Below are 8,618 nucleotides of genomic sequence, written 5' to 3'. Positions count from 1 at the left end.
TGCTTCCCTCTCTAAATACCTAGAAAATATATTCTTGATAACATAGTGCAGGATTTTGCTAAGAATAAAACAAGGCCATTGGCTTATCATTTTCATGTTCTATTCTTGTCCATTTTTTTTTTGAAAATCAGGACCTTTGCCCTACGGCATCTCTCAATCTTTGACAGATTTCCAAGAACAATTCAACTACCACATCGATCAAGCCTTTCAGAAACCAAAGATGTAGTTCTTCCAGTCCTAGTGACAAATTCATGGAGGACAGATAAATGCTCTTGCAATTTCTTTACTTTTTGATTGCTTTGTTCCTTCTAGTCTAAAGATCACTCTTACAAAAGAAATAGGAACCATATAAGAGTTTCTTAGTTCAGCCTTCTTGCCATTTTCTTGCCATCACCATCCCATGTACTCCCCAAGAAGAAGTTCTCAGCATTCTTTTCATCTCTTTTTACTCCTAACATAGTTAAAAATAAAAGATACTCAACAACTCTTTTGTAGTTTCTCAATATTCCTTGCCATTCTTTACTCAGTATGGGGTTTAGAGTTGCTGACCCTGTTCTTCCAGGGCCATGATACTCTTTCATAAACTTCCTATTACTTGGACTTGGCTTCATTGTCTATATGACGTGAACAGGTTGCTGCCCATCCACATTAGGCTCATTTGCAAGCTTCTATTTTTCTTCTCCAGTGAAATTTTTTCTGATTATGTTCCCAAAAGTTCATTCTAACTAGCTTTTCATTCCTTTCTGGACAATTTGTCCTGCAAAATGTTGGTTCCTTGTAGTCTATCTATTCTTTCTCAGAGCCCTTTGGAATTTGCTTTGAAATCCAGGATGCACATCAGACTATTTCCACCTTTCCTCTCCTTTTCGACTCAGTACTAGAGTAGTTACTATTCTCAAGTCTCCCAGCATTTCTTATTCAGTGACTTTTTTCCTGAGGAGGGTTAACTAGGATCACCGACGTGGGGTAGGTTATAGTATCCAAAGCTCATTCAGTGACATCAGCAAGCCCAAAGTGGAAAGCCTTACTGATGGAGCAAAATGTTTCACTTTCATCGTGTTCAGTGAAATGGGGCTGTCAAGGGACTGATGCAAAGATACCTGTACAGTGCAGAGGTTCCACAGAATTAGCGAGTCATGCTCCCTCTCCAGCTGAACTCAAGTCTTTAGGAGACACACAAGGTTGTTTAGAATTCATTAAGTCAAAGTATAGATCCTGGTAGGGTAGTGGTGGTGAATCAAATCAAGTCAACAAGCATTTTTTAATTGCCTACTATGTACCAGGCACTGTGCTAAGTGCTAGGGATACAAAGAAAGGGAAAAACCAGTCTCTGCTTCCAAGGAACTCACAGTCTAATGGGGGAATCAACATGCAAATAGCTATGTACAAACAAGATATATCTAGTTTAAGTTTGTGTAGTGAGTGGGAACAATGGGAGGGAGATTTGAAAGGATCAAAGATAAATTAAAACTGATGCTCCTTAGCTGTCACAGCCACATCTCATCTTTTTTTGGGGGGATTTGACATGACTTGCCTAGCGTTACACAGTTAATAAGTATCTGAGGCTGAATTTGGACTAAAGTCCTCCTGATTTCAAGGCTAGTGCTCTATCCACTGTACCACCTAACTGCGCTTTCACAGTCTGGTCATGGGCATCTCTCAAAGATCCCTACCCTCTTGGGGTTTAAAAAAATCTGAGTTGATTGATGAGTTCCTTGTCTCATTAATAACTTCCCTCTGTCTCTCTAGGGGCTTCAACCTTTATCCCTGGACACTCATGGCAATTGGGTGCCTCCAAGTTTCTTTCTAGAATGAGCTTAGATCCTACAAGTCAATAGGGAAGAAAAAAGCCCCCAGTGGGACATTTTAAGAATATAGTTCTGTGTGTTTATTGACTTTCTATTGACCTGGGTTATTGGGGTTTCTATGGTTCCTGCTGACATGAATAAAAGAAAATTTTTTTCTTAGCCTTTCACACAAGAATGAATCCCACCATCTCTCATATTTTGACTCTCCAAGCTACAAACATTATTCAAAGTAATCTGAACTTTTATTACCAGTCTTGAAAAAAAATTATTAGTGTTTAAAATACAGGATCCCCGGAGAGTTATAGCTTGACGTGATTACATGCTAAATGGACAATCCTTTCTTCCTGCCTTTCTAACTTTGGCCGGCTTGCTCATGATGGAATTGTGTCCTTCATTCATCTTGGAGCACCCTTGGTTGATCACTTCAGTTCCCCATGTAATTTTCGGATTAGACTCTTAGGCCAATAAAAAACAATTCACTTCCCAGGAGTATAGATTTTTTTCTAGACATATTCTATCTTGGCAGGATAAGTCCATCATAATGAACTTTAAATTTCCCTCCCACCATCTATAATTGTTCTTACCTGGATCTAAGTTTGTCTACGTGACACAAAACACAAGTTAATTCAGTCAACGTGGAGCTCAAGGCAACAATGACCAGTCAATGTAGTAGTCTGGTGTCAGGTAGACTAAACAAACTGCTTGATTAATTTTCCCCACCTCCCTCCATTCAACTGGTTGTTTTAGCCTATCATTACTCATTGCACTATACATCCCAGGCTCATTTTGGACAACATTAAAAAACCCAAACTTCTTCGTGTTTTGAGATCTTATGCCCAAACATGATACTAGGAAGAAAAAAAAAGACATAAGCATGTGCCAATGGGAAATGGCTTTGTTGGAATGTCAGGTTTGATCCACAGAGGCAAATGGTCATTCCATGTGGTGAGCAATAAAACTCAATTCTGCTGTGTTTAATTAAGGTAATTTTTCTACTGAGCTCCAGATGTGGAGAAAAGATTCCATTTTATTGTGTTTAGAAGAATATGTCCTTCCAAATCTGCATATCACTGGAATGGAATGTTTCCACTAATCAATATGTGACATGATTCCTTTCCATTAAGGGGGAAGAGCTAGTACAGATTTAAGCCTTAAATGCTAATCCCCCTGTTCTGCTCCTGTGTATTTCTTCAATAGATTGGAATTACTTGAAAGACAATGGGGAAGGTGGGGAGAAAAAATAAAGTAGAAAATTGAGAGGCCATGTGGTACGGTCGGAAGAGCCCTAGTCTGAAGTCTTGGCTTTGAATCCCAGCTCTAAGACTCCCTGGTTATGTAACCATGGGCCAGTCACTTCTCTAAATGGGAATTGTAATACTTGTGCTACCTACCTGGTAGGGTTATTGTGAAGTAAGTGTTTTGTGAAGCCTACAGCAATCAGAGGCATAATTGAGCTAATAATATAGTTTGCACGTCAGTGTGGAAACTCCATCTGCCAATAATCACAACCAAGCTGTGATAGTAAGCCTTTGAGACTTAAATGAAGACTTCTCATTGATCACACAGTTGATGAGTAAACCTCTGAGGTGCACTTGATTGCAAATGCTTTTGACTCTGGTTGGTGGAACTGGCTCTGGACCTGGAGTCAGGACGACTTGTCTTCCCGAGTTCAAATCTGGCTTTTGACTCTAAGTCAAATACTTTAACTGCAATGTTACATTGCTTATTACTTAGTATTTCTCTATCTCTCTGTGTCTTTCTCTGTCTCTAATCTCTGTTTTCTGTCTCGATGTCTCTGTCTATCTCTCTCAACAGCATGGCTTAATAGATAGTTTAGAAAATTTGTGTTCAAGTCCCACCCCTGCTGACTGTACGACCCTGGGTGAATCACTTATAATCCCTTAAGGCCCCAGGCAATTCATCAAGATGCTCTGAATTTTATCATTACACATCTTCCACCAGTGAAATCCCAGATATGTGAATTTATGCAAGCATACAGTATATACACATTGTTTTGTACTATAAGGGATGGTGTAATTTCATTGATAGAAAATTTCAAGTGATGTAACTCTTTCTAACCATGCGGGTTGGCCTCTTTTCTGCAATTTATGGTCTAAGAAAGTTGCCTAGAGCACCCTGAGATTATAATAGCTTGCCTGGGGTCACATAGTCATTATTTATCAGAAGCAAGATGCATTGAACCCAGGTCGTCTTGGCTCAGAGGCAAGCTTTCTTTTCACCATGCTATGCTAATACTCTTAAAATTGGGGGCAGCTAGGTGGCACAGTAGAGCTCTGACCCTGGAGTCAGGAGGACCTGAGTTCAAATCCAGCCTCAGACACTTGAAACTTACTAGCTGTGTGACCCAATTGCCTCACCAAAAAAAAAATACTCTTAAAATTACACATTATATATTTTCTATGTTATATAATATTTATATGTGTAAATATACGCTGCATTTCCCTATAGTATTTCATTAGCTAATCTAGTCCTTCTTCTATAACTCTGATCCCTGGTGATACATAGATGTTATGGTTTGTGGTTGTTGATCATCGTTAAGAACAAATAGCTGATATGTTCTACCAGTTATGGATAAATGAATGAAGGATTTATTAAGTGCTTACTACAGTTATGAATGAATGAAACATTTATTAAGTGCTTACTATGCTCTATCAGTTATGAATGAATGAATGAATAAAGCATTTATTATGCACTTATTTATGAAACACTGTTCTAAGCTCTGGAGATACAAATAGGAAAGTTCCTGCTCTCAAGATGCTTTGCACTCTAATGGAAGAGATAATGATGTAGAAGGTTCAGCTACAAATCAGGTGAAAAAGTCTCATGGTCCTGAGAGTACAGTGTCAAAAAGGCTGGTGATGTCTCTTTTTATGGTCATTTCCACTGATAAATTCCTATCAGTTTCTGATGTTGAACCATTTGACAGTGCCAAGGACTCTAGGGGCAAAAACAAACTCTGGAAAAGAGTTTCTTAGAACAAGTGCAGCACCATCATCACCTTCACCACAAGGAAACTTTAGCGACCATTTAGCCCAGCCCCCTCATTTGACAGATGAGGAAAACCAGGTTTCTAGCCTCAATAAGTGTACGGTCTAGCAATTGGAGTAAGATGGTTCCTGAATGTTGAGCAGTGCCTTCTCAGTAGTGAAGCTGTCCCTTAAATGGGATAATGGATGTAAAGTGCTATGCAAGTCTTCAAATGCTATTGACATGTTAATTCTTAGCTATTAGTTAAGTGCTATCATTTCTCTATCTCAGTTTTCTTATTGATTCCCAAACATACAAGGGAAAATCATGGAAGCACATGACATATGAGATCACAGGAAATAGATGTAGAGCTCAATAGAATATAGGAGGTCATCTTGTCAAATTCTGTCATTTTACAGTTGAGGATACAAGAAGTTGTGACTTGCCTAAGGTCACACAGGTAGCAAACTGCAGTCAGGATTGGAATCCAGGCCTAGTGACTCCAAATCCAGCCTTTTCCTCATGGTACTATGTTGCTTCTTCCTCACTTGTGCAATTGGCTTATTTATGTCAAACTCTTAGGTTAATATTTATTACTCATTCTTTTAGTATTTTAATTCAATTCAACAAAGATTCATGAAATGATTACTTTGTGTAGTAGACTAGAGAGCTGGACTCAAAGACAGGAAGCTTCCTATATCACTGAAATCACAGAAACAAGAAAGAAATATCCTTTGCCCTCAAGGAGCTCCCATTCCATTGCATGGATGCTAGTTAGTCTTGGATGCTGGCTCTGATGCCCTTAAGAGTGAGCTACAACCCAAAGATCACTGCCGGGTGAGGAAGGAATCTCAGTGTTCTTAGGCTGCCTCAATTGCTTTTGTGACACCAGGCAACTTCACAGCCTGCACTGCAGAGATAGACTCACTGTAAACAAACAAGCATCTGAACAACCCACCAAGATACTTTGCTTAAATATTACTATGATTAATTATATGGCAAAACTTTCTATGAGAGTCTGGATTCTGGATGTAAGTGACTGTTGCCTTGAACTAATCAGGTTTGGCCACGGTGACATCTCAATCCTTCCCAAAAAACTTCTTATAAGCTTGGTTACTTTCTCTCTCTCTCTCTCTCTCTCTCTCTCTCTGTCTCTTTTCCTCCCTCCCTCCTACTGTACTCTACATCTCTTTGTCCCTGTCTCTTTCTTTCCCTCTCTGTCTCTGTGTCTCTCTCCTCTCCTCTTCTCTTTTCTTCTCTCTCTGTCTCTCTCTGTGTCTGTCTCTGTGTCTCTCTCTCTCTCACACATTTGTCATATCTATATCTTTTTCCAGAGCTCTACTGGACAAATAGAGATTATATTTGAATTTCATTGAATAGTTACAAAGACCTGTTAGTCAGGTTAGCTCCACTTCTGCCCTAATGAATTGAGGCAGGGATCTGGGCAGCCTGGGCTCACTGATACAGAGCCAGGTTGCAAGGGGGGGTGGGAGTGGGGGTGGGGTGGGTATAGGTTTCCCTAGGGCCAGCAGAGGGCAGCAGCAACCTACCTCCTGGCTGCTGATGAACTCACTACTCACTCCTGGTATCTCTGAGTAAGATAGACAGACTTGGAAGAGATCTCAGATGCTGAGTCCAACCAACTCATTTTACTCAGTCAAGGCTCTAAGGCCCAGGGAGATGAGGTTACTTACTCAAGGTCACACAGTTAATAATTATCAGAGGCAGGATTTGAACCTAAAACTTCTCACTTCAGGGCCAGTATTCTTTCTACTGAACTATGCTGCATCATTGGTAAAATGAGAGGGTTGGAATAGTCAAGACAAAAGCCAGAAATAGAAGATGCAGAAAAGTTGACTTAGTAGAGACTCACAAAGGCTGGTGGGAGTCAGTAAAATTGAGCAGTTACAAAGCAGGCTTGAGTCAGGATTGAAGCATAGCTGGGTTAGCGGATCCCAAGTCCTGGGGCTCTGTTAAGGGACAGAGGAAGACATGGGAAATATGTTATCATTTCCTATGAAAAGGAAGCTGTGAATAGGGGGTCTTTGTTTCATGACAACTGGTCATTTCTTTGACTGATTGAGCTTTGGTGATTCCTGATCTTCTTCAAGGGCTGTTGTAAGGAAAATGGCTTCCAGATCACATTAATGTACTTGTCTCCATCCTTCCATTTGGCTGGTTGTCTGAGCCCCTCTTCCATGTGGTGGATGGTGAGAAATTAGCGGCCAACTATTGTGGTTCAAGAAATCTGGCTCTGGGGGGACAGGTAGGAAAGGGCCAGGACCAATGAAGTAGGTAGGAGCAAGAGACAAGACCAGGGTTGGATCAAAATAGGATGAAATGCTGAGAGGAGTAGAGCAAGGGAGACAGAAGGAAGAGGGGCAGACCAAGGGTAGAGCAGCAAGTGGACATTGCCAAGAGGTCAATTTCATGTTGAGATGGAAGAGTTTAAGTTGTAGGAAATTCTGCTTATTCCTCATGAAGTTCAAATCTGCCCTCTAGGAGAAGTGCCTTAAATTTATTCTTTAACTCCGGCATTTCAAGTGGGTTCCTCTCCCCTTTTTTCAGCCTATGTCCTATTCTTTACAGTTCATCCTTGCTCTCACCGATGTCTGGGATTCACTCAAGGGAGAGGTTTCAACTTAAGAACTAGAACTAATTCTTTTTAGAATTCAGGATCCCTTACTAGACAAGTAAATCAAAGAATCAGAGAATCTTACAGCTGGAAGGGACCTCATTGGTCACCTTGGCCAACCTTTACCTGAACAATAATCTCATCTACAGTATTCTCAATAAGCAGTCATCTAGCTTCTGCTTGAATATCTCCAGTGAGGGGGAACTCACTACCTCCTGAGGCAGGGTATCCCATTTGTGGATCTCTCTAACTATTAGGATGCTTTTTTTTATATCATGCTTAAATCAAGCTCTTTGCCACTTTTACCTACTGTGTTTCATTCTCTCCTTTGGGACCAAGTTCGTTGTTCAGTTATTTTACGGTCACGTCCAACTCCTTGTAGCTAGGGTTTTCTTGGCAGAGATACTGGAGTCGTTTGCCATTTTCTTCTCGAGCTCATATTACAGATGAGGAAAGCAGGGCAAACAGGGTTAAATGACTTGCCCAGGGTTACATGGCCAAGTAAGTGTTTGGGGCCTGATTTGAACTCAGGTCTTCCACACTCTGGGCCTGGCACTTCATCCATTATGCCACCTAACTTCCCCAATAAGTTATATAACCATGCGCAAATCACTTAACTTCTCTAAAACTCAGTTTTCTCATTTCTAAAAATGAGATTGGTCCAGATGACTTCTAAGATTCCTTCAAGCTTTAATCGAAGATATAACAATCTTTTTTTAAGAATCAGGTTTAAGAATAATTGACATAAAACCTCAGAATTACAATGTAAACCAGTAATGGCAAGAATGGAACAGTTACTAAGTAACTGAGGCTAGATTTGAATTTATGTGTTCCTGACTACAGGTCCAGTGCTCTATCTACTGAGTTGCCTAGTTACCCTAGTTGGGTAAATCTAATCCCTTTTTCTATATAACATAACTTGAAGTCAGTTTTCCTATTTCACACAATCTTCTCTTCTCCAGGTTAAATATCTCCACTTCATAAGATCATAGTCATTCAATCAATAATCATTTATTAATCACAGAAGCCTGGATTTAGAGTTGAAAGGGACCCCAGAGGTAATTGACTTCAGCCTCCTTATTTTCTTGGGGCAAAGTGATTGGTCCAGGGTCACACAGATAACGACAGAGGCAGATCCTTGTGTTATGACGTCAGTTTCCTCATCACCTTCTTCTGGACCTGCTCCA

Source organism: Vombatus ursinus, unplaced genomic scaffold (assembly GCF_900497805.2).
Source record: "Vombatus ursinus unplaced genomic scaffold, bare-nosed wombat genome assembly UNPS02015404.1, whole genome shotgun sequence".
NCBI lineage: Eukaryota > Metazoa > Chordata > Mammalia > Diprotodontia > Vombatidae > Vombatus > Vombatus ursinus.
The sequence above is the reverse complement of the archived record's forward strand: the minus strand, read 5'-3'. Positions refer to the sequence as shown.